The following is a 20,021-nucleotide window of genomic DNA, read 5'->3' on the forward strand; positions in this document are numbered from 1 at the left end:
ATGAGGGAATAATATGTGTGAGGATACCCCAGGAGAGTTCCAAATCTGTGTGGGTAGAATATATATCCCACGGGGGTAAAATTGAAAAAAGTTAAAAACATTTTTATTTTGGACTTAGTCATTTTTCCGGCGTTTATCAGACTTTCAGATAGGGCAAATGTCAGTGAGCGTTCCGATTTCAGATCCAGAGCGATTCGCCCAATGAGTCCTTGATATTTAGTCGTTTTCAGCCAATTTAATGGATTTTTGAAAATTTCACTTTTTTGTGAAAATATCCACTAAATGAGGAAATAATATGTGTGAGGATACCCCAGGAGCGTTCCAAATGTGTGTGGGTAGAATATATATCCCATGGGGGTAAATTTGAAAAAAGGTGACAAAAATTTTTTTTTTGGACTTAGTCATTTTTCCGGAGTTTATCAGACTTTCAGATAGGGCAAATGTCAGTCAGCGTTCCGATTTCAGTTCCAGAGCGATTCGCCCAATGAGTCCTTGATATTTAGTCATTTTCAGGTAATTTTCTGGATTTTTAAAAATGTCACTTTTTTGTGAAAATATCCACTAAATGAGGGAATAATATGTGCGAGGGTACCCCAGGAGAGTTCCAAATGTGTGTGGGTAGAATATATATCCCATGGGTTAAAATTGAAAAAAGGTGACAAAAATTTTTTTTTGGGACTTAGTCATTTTTCCGGAGTTTCTCAGACTTTCAGATAGGGCAAATGTCAGTGAGCGTTCCGATTTCAGTTCCAGAGCGATTCGCCCAATGAGTCCTTGATATTTAGTCGTTTTCAGCCAATATTTTGGATTTTTGAAAATTTCACTTTTTTGTGAAAATATCCACTAAATGAGGGAATAATATGTGTGAGGATACCCCAGGAGAGATCCAAATCTGTGTGGGTAGAATATATATCCCACGGGGGTAAAATTGAAAAAAGTTAAAAACATTTTTATTTTGGACTTAGTCATTTTTCCGGCGTTTATCAGACTTTCAGATAGGGCAAATGTCAGTGAGCGTTCCGATTTCAGATCCAGAGCGATTCGCCCAATGAGTCCTTGATATTTAGTCGTTTTCAGCCAATTTAATGGATTTTTGAAAATTTCACTTTTTTGTGAAAATATCCACTAAATGAGGAAACAATACGTGTGAGGATACCCCAGGAGAGTTCCAAATGTGTGTGGGTAGAATATATATCCCATGGGGGTAAAGTTGAAAAAAGGTGACAAAAATTTTTTTTTTGGACTTAGTCATTTTTCCGGCGTTTATCAGACTTTCAGATAGGGCAAATGTCAGTGAGCGTTCCGATTTCAGATCCAGAGCGATTCGCCCAATGAGTCCTTGATATTTAGTCGTTTTCAGCCAATTTAATGGATTTTTGAAAATTTCACTTTTTTGTGAAAATATCCACTAAATGAGGGAATAATATGTGTGAGGGTACCCCAGGAGAGTTCCAAATGTGTGTGGGTAGAATATATATCCCATGGGGGTAAAATTGAAAAAAGTTGACAAAAATTTTTTTTTTGGAATTAGTCATTTTTCCGGAGTTTATCAGACTTTCAGATAGGGCAAATGTCAGTGAGCGTTCTGATTTCAGTTCCAGAGCTGTTCGCCCAATGAGTCCTTGATATTTAGTCGTTTTCAGCCAATATTTTGGATTTTTGAAAATTTCACTTTTTTTGTGAAAATATCCACTAAATGAGGGAATAATATGTGTGAGGATACCCCAGGAGAGTTCCAAATGTGTGTGGGTAGAATATATATCCCACGGGGGTAAAATTGAAAAAAGTTGAAAAAAATATTTTTTTGGACTTAGTCATTTTTCCGAAGTTTATCAGACTTTCAGATAGGGCAAATGTCAGTGAACATTCCGATTTCAGTTCCAGAGCGATTTGCCCAATGAGGCCTTGATATTTAGTCGTTTTCAGCCAATTTAATGGATTTTTGAAAATTTCACTTTTTTGTGAAAATATCCACTAAATGAGGGAATAATATGTGCGAGGGTACCCCAGGAGAGTTCCAAATGTGTGTGGGTAGAATATATATCCCATGAGTTAAAATTGAAAAAAGGTGACAAAAATTTTTTTTTGGGACTTAGTCATTTTTTCGGAGTTTATCAGACTTTCAGATAGGGCAAATGTCAGTGAGCGTTCCGATTTCAGTTCCAGAGCGATTCGCCCAATGAGTCCTTGATATTTAGTCGTTTTCAGCCAATATTTTGGATTTTTGAAAATTTCACTTTTTTGTGAAAATATCCACTAAATGAGGGAATAATATGTGTGAGGATACCCCAGGAGAGTTCCAAATCTGTGTGGGTAGAATATATATCCCACGGGGGTAAAATTGAAAAAAGTTAAAAACATTTTTATTTTGGACTTAGTCATTTTTCCGGCGTTTATCAGACTTTCAGATAGGGCAAATGTCAGTGAGCGTTCCGATTTCAGATCCAGAGCGATTCGCCCAATGAGTCCTTGATATTTAGTCGTTTTCAGCCAATTTAATGGATTTTTGAAAATTTCACTTTTTTGTGAAAATATCCACTAAATGAGGAAATAATATGTGTGAGGATACCCCAGGAGCGTTCCAAATGTGTGTGGGTAGAATATATATCCCATGGGGGTAAATTTGAAAAAAGGTGACAAAAATTTTTTTTTTGGACTTAGTCATTTTTCCGGAGTTTATCAGACTTTCAGATAGGGCAAATGTCAGTCAGCGTTCCGATTTCAGTTCCAGAGCGATTCGCCCAATGAGTCCTTGATATTTAGTCATTTTCAGGTAATTTTCTGGATTTTTAAAAATGTCAGTTTTTTGTGAAAATATCCACTAAATGAGGGAATAATATGTGCGAGGGTACCCCAGGAGAGTTCCAAATGTGTGTGGGTAGAATATATATCCCATGGGTTAAAATTGAAAAAAGGTGACAAAAATTTTTTTTTGGGACTTAGTCATTTTTCCGGAGTTTCTCAGACTTTCAGATAGGGCAAATGTCAGTGAGCGTTCCGATTTCAGTTCCAGAGCGATTCGCCCAATGAGTCCTTGATATTTAGTCGTTTTCAGCCAATATTTTGGATTTTTGAAAATTTCAATTTTTTGTGAAAATATCCACTAAATGAGGGAATAATATGTGTGAGGATACCCCAGGAGAGCTCCAAATGTGTGTGGGTAGAATATGTATCCCATGGGGGTAAAATTGAAAAAAGGTGACAAAAATATTTTTTTTGGACTTAGTCATTTTTCCGGAGTTTATCAGACTTTCAGATCGGGCAAATGTCAGTGAGCGTTCCGATTTTAGTTCCAGTGCGATTCGCCCAATGAGTCCTTGATATTTAAACGTTTTCAGCCAATATTTTGGATTTTTTGAAAATTTCACTTTTTTGTGAAAATATCCACTAAATGAGGGAATAATATGTGTGAGGGTACCCCAGGAGAGTTCCAAATGAGTGTGGGTAGAATATATATCCCACGGGGGTAAAATTGAAAAAAGTTGAAAAAAATTTTTTTTTGGACATAGTCATTTTTCCGAAGTTTATCAGACTTTCAGATAGTGCAAATGTCAGTAAGCGTTCCGATTTCAGTTCCAGAGCGATTTGCCCAATGAGTCCTTGATATTTAGTCGTTTTCAGCCAATTTAATGGATTTTTGAAAATGTCACTTTTTTGTGAAAATATCCACTAAATGAGGGAATAATATGTGTGAGGATACCCCAGGAGAGTTCCAAATCTGTGTGGGTAGAATATATATCCCATGGGGGTAAAATTGAAAAAAGGTGACAAAAAATTTTTTTTGGGACTTAGTCATTTTTCCGGCGTTTATCAGACTTTCAGATAGGACAAATGTCAGTGAGCGTTACGATTTCAGATCCAGAGCGATTCGCCCAATGAGTCCTTGATATTTAGTCGTTTTCAGCCAATTTTCTGGATATTTGAAAATTTCACTTTTTTTGTGAAAATATCCACTAAATGAGGGAATAATATGTGTGAGGGTACCCCAGGAGAGTTCCAAATGTGTGTGGGTAGAATATATATCCCACGGGGGTAAAATTGAAAAAAGTTGAAAAATTTTTATTTTGAACTTAGTCATTTTTTCGACGTTCAGAGAGGTAAAATGACAGTGAGTGCTCCGATTTCAGTTCCAGAGCGATTCTCCCAATGAGTCCTTGATATTTAGTCATTTTCAGACAATTTTCTGAATTTTTGAAAATTTCACTTTTTTGTGAAAATATCCACTAAATGAGGGAATAATATGTGTGAGGGTACCCCAGGAGAGTTCCAAATGTGTGTGGGTAGAATATATATCCCACGGGGGTAAAATTGAAAAAAGTTGAAAAAAATTTTTTTTGGGACTGTCATTTTTCCGTCGTTTATCAGACTTTCAGATAGGGGAAATGTCAGTGACCATTCCGATTTCAGTTACAGAGCGATTCGCCCAATGAGTCCTTGATATTTAGTCTTTTTCAGCCAATTTAATGGATTTTTGAAAATTTCACTTTTTGTGAAAATATCCACTAAATGAGGGAATAATATGTGTGAGGGTACCCCAGGAGAGTTCCAAATGTGTGTGGGTAGAATATATATCCCACGGAGGTAAAATTCAAAAAAGTTGAAAAAAAATTTTTTTTGGACTTAGTCATTTTTCCGGAGTTTATCAGACTTTCAGATAGGGGAAATGTCAGTGACCATTCCGATTTCAGTTCCAGAGCGATTCGCCCAATGAGTCCTTGATATTTAGTCGTTTTCAGCCAATATTTTGGATTTTTGAAAATTTCACTTTTTTGTGAAAATATCCACTAAATGAGGGAATAATATGTGTGAGGGTACCCCAGGAGAGTTCCAAATGTGTGTGGGTAGAATATATATCCCACGGGGGTAAAATTCAAAAAAGTTGAAAAAAAATTTTTTTTGGAGTTAGTCATTTTTCCCAGCGTTTATCAGACTTTCAGATAGGGGAAATGTCAGTGAGGATTCCGATTTCAGTTCCAGAGCGATTCGCCCTATGAGTCCTTGATATTTAGTCGTTTTCAGCCAATTTAATGGATTTTTGAAAATTTCACTTTTTTGTGAAAATATCTTCTAAATGAGGGAATAATATGTGTGAGGGTACCCCAGGAGAGTTCCAAATGTGTGTGGGTAGAATATATATCCCACGGGGGTAAAATTGTAAAAAGGTGAAAAAAAATTTTTTTTGGACTTAGTCATTTTTCCTGAGTTTATCAGACTTTCAGATACGGGAAATGTCAGTGATCGTTCTGATTTCAGTTCCAGAGTGATTCACCCAATGAGTCCTTGATATTTAATCATTTTCAGCCAATATTTTGGATTTTTGAAAATTTCACTTTTTTGTGAAAATATCCACTAAATGAGGGAATAATATGTGTGAGGATACCCCAGGAGAGTTCCAAATGTGTGTGGGTAGAATATATATCCCACGGGGGTAAAATTGAAAAAAGTTGAAAAAAATTTTTTTTGGGACTGTCATTTTTCCGTCGTTTATCAGACTTTCAGATAGGGGAAATGTCAGTGACCATTCCGATTTCAGTTACAGAGCGATTCGCCCAATGAGTCCTTGATATTTAGTCGTTTTCAGCCAATATTTTCGATTTTTGAAAATTTCAGATTTTTGTGAAAATATCCACTAAATGAGGGAACAATATGTGTGAGGATACCCCAGGAGAGTTCCAAATGTGTTTGGGTAGAATATATATCCCATGGGGGTAAAATTGAAAAAAGTTGAAAACATTTTTATTTTGGACTTAGTCATTTTTCCGGCGTTTATCAGACTTTCAGATAGGGGAAATGTCAGTGAGTGTTCCGATTTCAGATCCAGAGCGATTCGCCCAATGAGTCCTTGATATTTAGTCGTTTTCAGCCAATTTTCTGGATTATTGAAAATGTCACTTTTTTTGTGAAAATATCCACTAAATGAGGGAATAATATGTGTGAGGGTACCCCAGGAGAGTTCCAAATGTGTGTGGGTAGAATATATATCCCACGGGGGTAAAATTGAAAAAAGTTGAAAATTATTTTTTTTTCGACTTAGTCATTTTTCCGGCGTTTATCAGACTTTCAGAGAGGGGAAATGTCAGTGAGTGTTCCGATTTCAGTTCCAGAGCGATTCGCCCAATGAGTCCTTGATATTTAGTCATTTTCAGCCAATTTTCAGAATTTTTTAAAATTTCACTTTTTTGTGAAAATATCCACTAAATGAGGGAATAATATGTGTGAGGGTACCAAAGGAGATTTCCAAATGTGTGTGGGTAGAATGTATATCCCACGGGGCTAAAATTGAAAAAAAGTTTAAAAAATTTTTTTTTTTCGACTTAGTCATTTTTCAGGCGTTTATCAGACTTTCAGAGAGGGGAAATGTCAGTGAGTGTTCCGATTTCAGTTCCAGAGCGATTCGCCCAATGAGTCCTTGATATTTAGTAATTTTCAGCCAATTTTCTGAATTTTTTAAAATTTCACTTGTTTGTGAAAATATCCGCTAAATGAGGGAATAATATGTGTGAGGGTACCCCAGGAGAGTTCCAAATGTGTGTGGTTAAAATATATATCCCATGGGGGTAAAATTGAAAAAAGTTTAAAAAAATTTTTTTTTTGGACTTAGTCATTTTTCGGGCGTTTATCAGACTTTCAGATAGGGCAAATGTCAGTGAGCGTTCCGATTTCATTTCCAGAGCGATTCGCCCAATGAGTCCTTGATATTTAGTCGTTTTCAGCTAATATTTGGGATTTTTGAAAATTTCACTTTTTTGTGAAAATATCCACTAAATGAGGGAATAATATGTGTGAGGGTACCAAAGGAGATTTCCAAATGTGTGTGGGTAGAATGTATATCCCACAGGGGTAAAATTGAAAAAAGTTTTAAAAAAATTTTTTTTTGGACTTAGTCATTTTTTCGGCGTTTATCAGACGTTCAGAGAGGTAAAATGACAGTGAGTGTTCCGATTTCAGTTCCAGAGCGATTCGCCCAATGAGTCCTTGATATTTAGTCATTTTCAGCCAATTTTCAGAATTTTTTAAAATTTCACTTGTTTGTGAAAATATCCACTAAATGAGGGAATAATATGTGTGAGGGTACCCCAGGAGAGTTCCAAATGTGTGTGGGTAGAATATATATCCAACGATGGTAAAATTGAAAAAAGTTTTAAACATTTTTTTTTTGGACTTAGTCATTTTTCTGCCGTTTATCCGAATTTCTGATAGGGGAAATGTCAGTGAGTGTTCAGATTGCAGTTCGAGAGGGATTCGCCCAATGAGTCCTTGATATTTAGTTGTTTTCAGCCAATTTTCTGGATTTTTGAAAATTTCACTTTTTATTGAAAATATCCACTAAATGAGGGAATAATATGTGTGAGGGTACCCCAGGAGAGTTCCAAATGTGTGTGGGTAGAATATATATCCAACGGGGGTAAAATTGAAGAAAGTTGAAAAAAAAATTTTTTTTTAGACTTAGTAATTTTTCCGGCGTTTATCAGACTTTCAGATAGGGCAAATGTCAGTGAGCGTTCCGATTTCATTTCCAGAGCGATTCGCCCAATGAGTCCTTGATATTTAGTCGTTTTCAGACAATATTTGGGATTTTTGAAAATTTCACTTTTTTGTGAAAATATCCACTAAATGAGGGAATAATATGTGTGAGGGTACCCCACGAGAGTTCCAAATGTGTGTGGGTAGAATATATATCCCACGGGGGTAAAATTTAAAAAAGTTGAAACAATTTTTTTTCTTACTTAGTCATTTTTCCGGCGTTTATCAGACTTTCAGAAAGGGGAAATGTCAGTGAGCATTCCGATTTCAGTTCCAGAGCGATTCGCCCAATGAGTCCTTGATATTTCATCGTTTTCAGCCAATATTTTGGATTTTTGAAAATTTCACTTTCTTGTGACAATATCCACTAAATGAGGGAATAATATGTGTGAGGGTACCCCAGGAGAGTTCCAAATGTGTGTGGGTAGAATATATATCCCACGTGGGTAAAATTGAAAAAAGTTGAAAAAATTTTATTTTGAACTTAGTCATTTTTTCGACGTTCAGAGAGGTAAAATGACAGTGAGTGTTCCGATTTCAGTTCCAGAGCGATTCTCCCAATGAGTCCTTGATATTTAGTCATTTTCAGACAATTTTCTGAATTTTTGAAAATGTCACTTTTTTGTGAAAATATCCACTAAATGAGGGAATAATATGTGTGAGGGTACCCCAGAAGAGTTCTAAATGTGTGTGGGTAGAAAATATATCCCACGGGGGTAAAATTGAAAAAAGTTGAAAAAAATATTTTTTTGGACTTAGTCATTTTTCCGAAGTTTATCAGACTTTCAGATAGGGCATATGTCAGTAAGCGTTCCGATTTGAGTTCCAGAGCGATTTGCCCAATGAGTACTTGATATTTAGTCTTTTTCAGCCAATTTAATGGATTTTTGAAAATTTCACTTTTTGTGAAAATATCCACTAAATGAGGGAATAATATGGGTGAGGGTACCCCAGGAGAGATCCAAATGTGTGTGGGTAGAATATATATCCCATGGGGGTAAAATTGAAAAAAGGTGACAAAAATTTTTTTTTTGGACTTAGTCATTTTTCCGGAGTTTATCAGACTTTCAGATAGGGGAAATGTCAGTGAGCGTTCCGATTTCAGTTCCAGAGCGATTTGCCCAATGAGTCCTTGATATTTAGTCGTTTTCAGCCAATATTTTGGATTTTTGAAAATTTCACTTTTTTGTGAAAATATCCACTAAATGAGGGAATAATATGTGTGAGGGTACCCCAAGAGAGTTCCAAATGTGTGTGGGTAGAATATATATCCCCATGGGGTAAAAATGAAAAAAGTTGATAAAATTTTTTTTTGGACTTAGTCATTTTTCCGGCGTTTATCAGACTTTCAGATAGGGCAAATGTTAGTGAGCGTTCCGATTTCAGTTCCAGAGTGATTCGCCCAATGAGTCCTTGATATTTAGTCGTTTTCAGCCAATATTTTGGATTTTTGAAAATTTCACTTTTTTGTGAAAATATCCACTAAATGAGGGAATAATATGTGTGAGGGTACCCCAGGAGAGTTCCAAATGTGTGTGGGTAGAATATATATCCCACGGGGGTAAAATTGAAAAAAGTTGAAAAAAAATTTTTTTTTTTGGACTTAGTCATCTTTCCGCTATTTATCAGACTTTCAGATAGGGGAAATGTCAGTGAGCGTTCCGATTTCAGTTCCAGAGAGATTTGCCCAATGAGTCCTTGATATTTAGTCGTTTTCAGCCAATATTTTGGATTTTTGAAAATTTCACTTTTTTGTGAAAATATCCACTAAATGAGGGAATAATATGTGTGAGGGTACCCCAGGAGAGTTCCAAATGTGTGTGGGTAGAATATATACCCCCAGGGGGGTAAAATTGAAAATAGTTGAAAAAAAATTTTTTTTGGACTTAGTCATTTTTCCGGCGTTTATCAGACTTTCAGATAGGGGAAATGTCAGTGAGCGTTCCGATTTCAGTTCCAGAGCGATTCGCCCAATGAGTCCTTGATATTTAGTCGCTTTCAGCCAATATTTTGGATTTTTGAAAATTTCACTTTTTTGTGAAAATATCCACTAGATGAGGGAATAATATGTGTGAGGGTAACCCAGGAGAGTTCCAAATGTGTGTGGGTAGAATATATATCCCACTGGGGTAAAATTGAAAAAAGTTGAGAAAATTTTTTTTTGGACTTAGTAATTTTTCCGGCGTTTATCAGACTTTCAGATAGGGCAAATGTCAGTAAGCGTTCTGATTTCAGTTCCAGAGCGATTCGCCCAATGAGTCCTTGATATTTAGTCGTTTTCAGCCAATATTTTGGATTTTTGAAAATTTCACTTTTTTGCGAAAATATCCACTAGATGAGGGAATAATATGTGTGAGGCTACCCCAGGAGAGTTCCAAATGTGTGTGGTTAGAATATATATCCCATAGGGGTAAAATTGAAAAAAGTTGAGAAAATTTTTTTTTGGACTTAGTCATTTTTCCGTCGTTTATCAGACTTTCAGTTAGGGCAAATGTCAGTGAGCGTTCCGATTTCAGTTCCAGAGCGATTCGCCCAATGAGTTCTTGATATTTAGTCGTTTTCAGACAATATTTTGGATTTTTGAAAATTTCACTTTTTTGTGAAAATATCCACTAGATGAGGGAATAATATGTGTGAGGGAACCCCAGGAGAGTCCCAAATGTGTGTGGGTAGAATATATATCCCACGGGGGTAAAGTTTAAAAAAGTTGAAAAAATTTTTTTTTGGGATTTAGTCATTTTTCTGGCGTTAATCAGACTTTCAGATAGGGCAAATGTCAGTGAGCATTCTGATTTCAGTTCCAGAGCGATTCGCCCAATGAGTCCTTAATATTTAGTCGTTTTCAGCCAATATTTTGGATTTTTGAAAATTTCACTTTTTTTTGAAAATATCCACTAAATGAGGGAATAATATGTGTGAGGGTACCCCATGAGAGTTCCAAATGTGTGTTGGTAGAATATATATCCCACGGGGGTAAAATTGAAAAAAGTTGAAAAAAAATTTTTTTTTTTGGACTTAGTCACCTTTCCGTCATTTATCAGACTTTCAGATAGGGGAAATGTCATTTAGCGTTCCGATTTCAGTTTCAGAGCGATTTGCCCAATGAGTCCTTGATATTTAGTCGTTTTCAGCCAATAATTTGGATTTTTGAAAATTTCACTTTTTTGTGAAAATATCCACTAAATGAGGGAATAATATGTGTGAGGGTACCCCAGGAGAGTTCCAAATGTGTGTGGGTAGAATATATATCCCACGGGGGTAAAATTGAAAAAAGTTTTAAAAAAATATATTTTTTTGGTCTTAGTCATCTTTCCGTCATTTATCAGACTTTCAGATAGGTGAAATGTCATTTAGCGTTCCGATTTCAGTTCCAGAGCGATTCGCCCAATGAGTCCTTGATATTTAGTCATTTTCAGCCAATATTTTGGATTTTTGAAAATTTCACTTTTTTCTGAAAATATCCACTAAATGAGGGAATAATATGTGTGAGGGTACCCCAGGAGAGTTCCAAATGTGTGTGGGTAGAATATATATCCCACGGGGGTAAAATTGAAAAAAGTTTAAAAAAAATTTTTTTTTTTCGTCTTAGTCATCTTTCCGTCATTTATCAGACTTTCAGATAGGGGAAATGTCATTTAGCGTTCCGATTTCAGTTCCAGAGCGATTCGCCCAATGAGTCATTGATATTTAGTCGTTTTCAGCCAATATTTTGGATTTTTGAAAATTTCACTTTTTTGTGAAAATATCCACTAAATGAGGGAATAATATGTGTGAGGGTACCCCAGGAGAGTTCCAAATGTGTGTGGGTAGAATATATATCCCACGGGGGTAAAATTGAAAAAAGTTGAAAAAAAATTTTTTTTGGACTTAGTCATTTTTCCGTCGTTTATCACACTTTCAGTTAGGGCAAATGTCAGTGAGCGTTCTGATTTCAGTTCCAGATCGATTCGCCCAATGAGTCCTTGATATTTAGTCGTTTTCAGCCAATATTTTGGATTTTTGAAAATTTCACTTTTTTGTGAAAATATCCACTAGATGAGGGAATAATATGTGTGAGGGAACCCCAGGAGAGTCCCAAATGTGTGTGGGTAGAATATATATCCCACGGGGGTAAAGTTTAAAAAAGTTGAAAAAAATTTTTTTTGGGATTTAGTCATTTTTCTGGCGTTAATCAGACTTTCAGATAGGGCAAATGTCAGTGAGCATTCTGATTTCAGTTCCAGAGCGATTCGCCCAATGAGTCCTTAATATTTAGTCGTTTTCAGCCAATATTTTGGATTTTTGAAAATTTCACTTTTTTTTGAAAATATCCACTAAATGAGGGAATAATATGTGTGAGGGTACCCCATGAGAGTTCCAAATGTGTGTGGGTAGAATATATATCCCACTGGGGTAAAATTGAAAAAAGTTGAGAAAACTTTTTTTTGGACTTAGTCATTTTTCTAGCGTTTATCAGACTTTCAGATAGGGCAAATGTCAGTGAGTGTTCCGATTTCAGTTCCAGAGCGATTCGCCCAATGAGTCCTTGATATTTAGTCGTTTTCAGCCAATATTTTGGATTTTTGAAAATTTCACTTTTTTGTGAAAATAGCCACTAAATGAGGGAATAATATGTGTCAGGGTACCCCAGGAGAGTTCCAAATGTGTGTGGGTAGAATATATATCCCACGGAGGTAAAATTTAAAAAAGTTGAAAAAAATTTTTTTGGGGATTTAGTCATTTTTCTGGCGTTAATCAGACTTTCAGATAGGGCAAATGTCAGTGAGCATTCTGATTTCAGTTCCAGAGCGATTCGCCCAATGAGTCCTTGATATTTAGTCGTTTTCAGCCAATATTTTGGATTTTTGAAAATTTCACTTTTTTGTGAAAATATCCACTAAATGAGGGAATAACATGTGTGAGGGTACCCCAGGAGAGTTCCAAATGTGTGTGGGTATAATATATATCCCACTGGGGTAAAATTGAAAAAAGTTGAGAAAATTTTTTTTTGGACTTAGTCATTTTTCCGTCGTTTATCAGACTTTCAGTTAGGGCAAATGTCAGTGAGCGTTCCGATTTCAGTTCCAGAGCGATTCGCCCAATGAGTTCTTGATATTTAGTCGTTTTCAGACAATATTTTGGATTTTTGAAAATTTCACTTTTTTGTGAAAATATCCACTAGATGAGGGAATAATATGTGTGAGGGAACCCCAGGAGAGTCCCAAATGTGTGTGGGTAGAATATATATCCCACGGGGGTAAAGTTTAAAAAAGTTGAAAAAAATTTTTTTTGGGATTTAGTCATTTTTCTGGCGTTAATCAGACTTTCAGATAGGGCAAATGTCAGTGAGCATTCTGATTTCAGTTCCAGAGCGATTCGCCCAATGAGTCCTTAATATTTAGTCGTTTTCAGCCAATATTTTGGATTTTTGAAAATTTCACTTTTTTTTGAAAATATCCACTAAATGAGGGAATAATATGTGTGAGGGTACCCCATGAGAGTTCCAAATGTGTGTGGGTAGAATGTATATCCCACTGGGGTAAAATTGAAAAAAGTTGAGAAAACTTTTTTTTGGACTTAGTCATTTTTCTAGCGTTTATCAGACTTTCAGATAGGGCAAATGTCAGTGAGTGTTCCGATTTCAGTTCCAGAGCGATTCGCCCAATGAGTCCTTGATATTTAGTCGTTTTCAGCCAATATTTTGGATTTTTGAAAATTTCACTTTTTTGTGAAAATATCCACTAAATGAGGGAATAATATGTGTGAGGGTACCCCAGGAGAGTTCCAAATGTGTGTGGGTAGAATATATATCCCCATGGGGTAAAATTGAACAAAGTTGAGAAAAAATTTTTTTGGACTTAGTCATTTTTCCTGCGTTTATGAGACTTTCAGATAGGGCAAATGTTAGTGAGCGTTCCGATTTCAGTTCCAGAGCGATTCGCCGAATGAGTCCTTGATATTTAGTCGTTTTCAGCCAATATTTTGGATTTTTGAAAATTTCACTTTTTTGTGAAAATATCCACTAAATGAGGGAATAATATGTGTGAGGGTACCCCAGGAGAGTTCCAAATGTGTGTGGGTAGAATATATATCCCACGGGGGTAAAATTGAAAAAAGTAAATAAAATTTTTTTTTTGGACTTAGTCATCTTTCCGTCGTTTATCAGACTTTCAGATAGGGGAAATGTCAGTGAGCGTTCCGATTTCAGTTCCAGAGCGATTCGCCCAATGAGTCCTTGATATTTAGTCGCTTTCAGCCAATATTTTGGATTTTTGAAAATTTCACTTTTTTGTGAAAATATCCACTAGATGAGGGAATAATATGTGTGAGGGTAACCCAGGAGAGTTCCAAATGTGTGTGGGTAGAATATATATCCCACTGGGGTAAAATTGAAAAAAGTTGAGAAAATTTTTTTTTGGACTTAGTCATTTTTCCGGCGTTTATCAGACTTTCAGATAGGGCAAATGTTAGTAAGCGTTCTGATTTCAGTTCCAGAGCGATTCGCCCAATGAGTCCTTGATATTTAGTCGTTTTCAGCCAATATTTTGGATTTTTGAAAATTTCACTTTTTTGCGAAAATATCCACTAGATGAGGGAATAATATGTGTGAAGCTACCCCAGGAGAGTTCCAAATGTGTGTGGGTAGAATATATATCCCACTGGGGTAAAATTGAAAAAAGTTGAGAAAATTTTTTTTTGGACTTAGTCATTTTTCCGTCGTTTATCAGACTTTCAGTTAGGGCAAATGTCAGTGAGCGTTCCGATTTCAGTTCCAGAGCGATTCGCCCAATGAGTTCTTGATATTTAGTCGTTTTCAGACAATATTTTGGATTTTTGAAAATTTCACTTTTTTGTGAAAATATCCACTAGATGAGGGAATAATATGTGTGAGGGAACCCCAGGAGAGTCCCAAATGTGTGTGGGTAGAATATATATCCCACGGGGGTAAAGTTTAAAAAAGTTGAAAAAATTTTTTTTTGGGATTTAGTCATTTTTCTGGCGTTAATCAGACTTTCAGATAGGGCAAATGTCAGTGAGCATTCTGATTTCAGTTCCAGAGCGATTCGCCCAATGAGTCCTTAATATTTAGTCGTTTTCAGCCAATATTTTGGATTTTTGAAAATGTCACTTTTTTTTGAAAATATCCACTAAATGAGGGAATAATATGTGTGAGGGTACCCCATGAGAGTTCCAAATGTGTGTTGGTAGAATATATATCCCACGGGGGTAAAATTGAAAAAAGTTGAAAAAAAATTTTTTTTTTTGGACTTAGTCACCTTTCCGTCATTTATCAGACTTTCAGATAGGGGAAATGTCATTTAGCGTTCCGATTTCAGTTTCAGAGCGATTTGCCCAATGAGTCCTTGATATTTAGTCGTTTTCAGCCAATAATTTGGATTTTTGAAAATTTCACTTTTTTGTGAAAATATCCACTAAATGAGGGAATAATATGTGTGAGAGTACCCCAGGAGAGTTCCAAATGTGTGTGGGTAGAATATATATCCCACGGGGGTAAAGTTGAAAAAAGTTGAGAAAATTTTTATTGGGACTTAGTCATTTTTCCGGCGTTTATCAGACTTTCAGATAGGACAAATGTCAGTGAGCGTTCTGATTTCAGTTCCAGAGCGATTCGCCCAATGAGTCCTTGATATTAAGTCGTTTTAAGCCAATATTTTGAACTTTTGAAAATTTCACTTTTTTGTTAAAATATCCACTAAATGAGGGAATAATATGTGTGAGAGTACCCCAGGAGAGTTCCGAATGTGTGTGGGTAGAATATATATCCCACGGGGGTAAAATTGAAAAAAGTTGAAAAAAAATTTTATTTTGGACTTAGTCATTTTTCCGGCGTTTATCAGACTTTCAGATAGGGCAAATGTCAGTGAGCGTTCTGATTTCAGTTCCAGAGCGATTCGCCCAATGAGTCCTTGATATTTAGTCGTTTTCAGCCAATATTTTGGATTTTTGAAAATTTCACTTTTTTGTGAAAATATCCACTAAATGAGGGAATAATATGTGTGAGGGTACCCCAGGAGAGTTCCAAATGTGTGTGGGTAGAATATATATCCCACGGGGGTAAAATTGAAAAAAGTTTTAAAAAAATATATTTTTTTGGTCTTAGTCATCTTTCCGTCATTTATCAGACTTTCAGATAGGTGAAATGTCATTTAGCGTTCCGATTTCAGTTCCAGAGCGATTCGCCCAATGAGTCCTTGATATTTAGTCATTTTCAGCCAATATTTTGGATTTTTGAAAATTTCACTTTTTTGTGAAAATATCCACTAAATGAGGGAATAATATGTGTGAGGGTACCCCAGGAGAGTTCCAAATGTGTGTGGGTAGAATATATATCCCACGGGGGTAAAATTGAAAAAAGTTTAAAAAAAATTTTTTTTTTTCGTCTTAGTCATCTTTCCGTCATTTATCAGACTTTCAGATAGGGGAAATGTCATTTAGCGTTCCGATTTCAGTTCCAGAGCGATTCGCCCAATGAGTCATTGATATTTAGTCGTTTTCAGCCAATATTTTGGATTTTTGAAAATTTCACTTTTTTGTGAAAATATCCACTAAATGAGGGAATAATATGTGTGAGGGTACCCCAGGAGAGTTCCAAATGTGTGTGGGTAGAATATATATCCCACGGGGGTAAAATTGAAAAAAGTTGAAAAAAAATTTTTTTTGGACTTAGTCATTTTTCCGTCGTTTATCACACTTTCAGTTAGGGCAAATGTCAGTGAGCGTTCCGATTTCAGTTCCAGATCGATTCGCCCAATGAGTCCTTGATATTTAGTCGTTTTCAGCCAATATTTTGGATTTTTGAAAATTTCACTTTTTTGTGAAAATATCCACTAGATGAGGGAATAATATGTGTGAGGGAACCCCAGGAGAGTCCCAAATGTGTGTGGGTAGAATATATATCCCACGGGGGTAAAGTTTAAAAAAGTTGAAAAAAATTTTTTTTGGGATTTAGTCATTTTTCTGGCGTTAATCAGACTTTCAGATAGGGCAAATGTCAGTGAGCATTCTGATTTCAGTTCCAGAGCGATTCGCCCAATGAGTCCTTAATATTTAGTCGTTTTCAGCCAATATTTTGGATTTTTGAAAATTTCACTTTTTTTTGAAAATATCCACTAAATGAGGGAATAATATGTGTGAGGGTACCCCATGAGAGTTCCAAATGTGTGTGGGTAGAATATATATCCCACTGGGGTAAAATTGAAAAAAGTTGAGAAAACTTTTTTTTGGACTTAGTCATTTTTCTAGCGTTTATCAGACTTTCAGATAGGGCAAATGTCAGTGAGTGTTCCGATTTCAGTTCCAGAGCGATTCGCCCAATGAGTCCTTGATATTTAGTCGTTTTCAGCCAATATTTTGGATTTTTGAAAATTTCACTTTTTTGTGAAAATAGCCACTAAATGAGGGAATAATATGTGTGAGGGTACCCCAGGAGAGTTCCAAATGTGTGTGGGTAGAATATATATCCCACGGAGGTAAAATTTAAAAAAGTTGAAAAAATTTTTTTTGGGGATTTAGTCATTTTTCTGGCGTTAATCAGACTTTCAGATAGGGCAAATGTCAGTGAGCATTCTGATTTCAGTTCCAGAGCGATTCGCCCAATGAGTCCTTGATATTTAGTCGTTTTCAGCCAATATTTTGGATTTTTGAAAATTTCACTTTTTTGTGAAAATATCCACTAAATGAGGGAATAACATGTGTGAGGGTACCCCAGGAGAGTTCCAAATGTGTGTGGGTAGAATATATATCCCACTGGGGTAAAATTGAAAAAAGTTGAGAAAATTTTTTTTTGGACTTAGTCATTTTTCCGTCGTTTATCAGACTTTCAGTTAGGGCAAATGTCAGTGAGCGTTCCGATTTCAGTTCCAGAGCGATTCGCCCAATGAGTTCTTGATATTTAGTCGTTTTCAGACAATATTTTGGATTTTTGAAAATTTCACTTTTTTGTGAAAATATCCACTAGATGAGGGAATAATATGTGTGAGGGAACCCCAGGAGAGTCCCAAATGTGTGTGGGTAGAATATATATCCCACGGGGGTAAAGTTTAAAAAAGTTGAAAAAAATTTTTTTTGGGATTTAGTCATTTTTCTGGCGTTAATCAGACTTTCAGATAGGGCAAATGTCAGTGAGCATTCTGATTTCAGTTCCAGAGCGATTCGCCCAATGAGTCCTTAATATTTAGTCGTTTTCAGCCAATATTTTGGATTTTTGAAAATTTCACTTTTTTTTGAAAATATCCACTAAATGAGGGAATAATATGTGTGAGGGTACCCCATGAGAGTTCCAAATGTGTGTGGGTAGAATATATATCCCACTGGGGTAAAATTGAAAAAAGTTGAGAAAACTTTTTTTTGGACTTAGTCATTTTTCTAGCGTTTATCAGACTTTCAGATAGGGCAAATGTCAGTGAGTGTTCCGATTTCTGTTCCAGAGCGATTCGCCCAATGAGTCCTTGATATTTAGTCGTTTTCAGCCAATATTTTGGATTTTTGAAAATTTCACTTTTTTGTGAAAATATCCACTAAATGAGGGAATAATATGTGTGAGGGTACCCCAGGAGAGTTCCAAATGTGTGTGGGTAGAATATATATCCCCATGGGGTAAAATTGAACAAAGTTGAGAAAAATTTTTTTTGGACTTAGTCATTTTTCCTGCGTTTATGAGACTTTCAGATAGGGCAAATGTTAGTGAGCGTTCCGATTTCAGTTCCAGAGCGATTCGCCGAATGAGTCCTTGATATTTAGTCGTTTTCAGCCAATATTTTGGATTTTTGAAAATTTCACTTTTTTGTGAAAATATCCACTAAATGAGGGAATAATATGTGTGAGGGTACCCCAGGAGAGTTCCAAATGTGTGTGGGTAGAATATATATCCCACGGGGGTAAAATTGAAAAAAGTAAATAAAATTTTTTTTTTGGACTTAGTCATCTTTCCGTCGTTTATCAGACTTTCAGATAGGGGAAATGTCAGTGAGCGTTCCGATTTCAGTTCCAGAGCGATTCGCCCAATGAGTCCTTGATATTTAGTCGTTTTCAGCCAATATTTTGGATTTTTGAAAATTTCACTTTTTTGTGAAAATATCCACTAGATGAGGGAATAATATGTGTGAGGGTACCCCAGGAGAGTTCCAAATGTGTGTGGGTAGAATATATATCCCACTGGGGTAAAATTGAAAAAAGTTGAGAAAATTTTTTTTTGGACTTAGTCATTTTTCCGGCGTTTATCAGACTTTCAGATAGGGCAAATGTCTGTGAGCGTTCCGATTTCAGTTCCAGAGTGATTCGCCCAATGAGTCCTTGATATTTAGTCGTTTTCAGCCAATATTTTGGATTTTTGAAAATTTCACTTTTTTGTGAAAATATCCACTAGATGAGGGAATAATATGTGTGAGGGTACCCCAGGAGAGTCCCAAATGTGTGTGGGTAGAATACATATCCCACGGGGTAAAATTTAAAAAAGTTGAAAAAATTTTTTTGGGGGATTTAGTCATTTTTCTGGCGTTAATCAGACTTTCAGATAGGGCAAATGTCAGTGAGCATTCTGATTTCAGTTCCAGAGCGATTCGCCCAATTAGTCCTTGATATTTAGTCGTTTTCAGCCAATATTTTGGATTTTTGAAAATTTCACTTTTTTGTGAAAATATCCACTAAATGAGGGATTAATCTGTGTGAGGGCACCCCAGGAGAGTTCCAAATGTGTGTGGGTAGAATATATATCCCACTGGGGTAAAATTGAAAAAAGTTGAGAAAATTTTTTTTTGGACTTAGTCATTTTTCCGGCGTTTATCTGACTTTCAGATAGGGCAAATGTCAGTGAGCGTTCTGATTTCAGTTCCAGAGCGATTCGCCCAATGAGTCCATGATATTTAGTCGTTTTCAGCCAATATTTTTGATTTTTGAAAATTTCACTTTTTTGTGAAAATATCCACTAAATGAGGGAATAATATGTGTGAGAGTACCCCAGGAGAGTTCCAAATGTGTGTGGGTAGAATATATATCCCACGGGGGTAAAATTTAAAAAAGTTGAAAAAAATTTTTTTTTGGACTTAGTCATTTTTCCGACGTTTATCAGACTTTCAGATAGGGCAAATGTCAGTGAGCGTTCCGATTTCAGTTCCAGAGTGATTCGCCCAATGAGTCCTTGATATTTAGTCATTTTCAGCCAATATTTTGGATTTTTGAAAATTTCACTTTTTTGTGAAAATATCCACTAAATGAGGGAATAATATGTGTGAGGGTACCCCAGGACAGTTCCAAATGTGTGTGGGTAGAATATATATCCCACGGGGGTAAAATTGAAAAAAGTTGAAAAAAATTTTTTTTTCGATTTAGTCATTTTTCTGGCGTTAATCAGACTTTCAGATAGGGCAAATATCAGTGAGCGTTCCGATTTCAGTTCCACAGCGATTCGCCCAATGAGTCCTTGATATTTAGTCGTTTTCAGCCAATATTTTGGATTTTTGAAAATTATACTTTTTTGTGAAAATATCCACTAGATGAGG

The sequence above is a fragment of the Phyllobates terribilis genome, unplaced genomic scaffold, assembly GCF_046119375.1.
Source record: "Phyllobates terribilis strain yellow unplaced genomic scaffold, ASM4611937v1 Scaffold_4__5_contigs__length_816908805, whole genome shotgun sequence".
NCBI classification, from domain to species: domain Eukaryota; kingdom Metazoa; phylum Chordata; class Amphibia; order Anura; family Dendrobatidae; genus Phyllobates; species Phyllobates terribilis.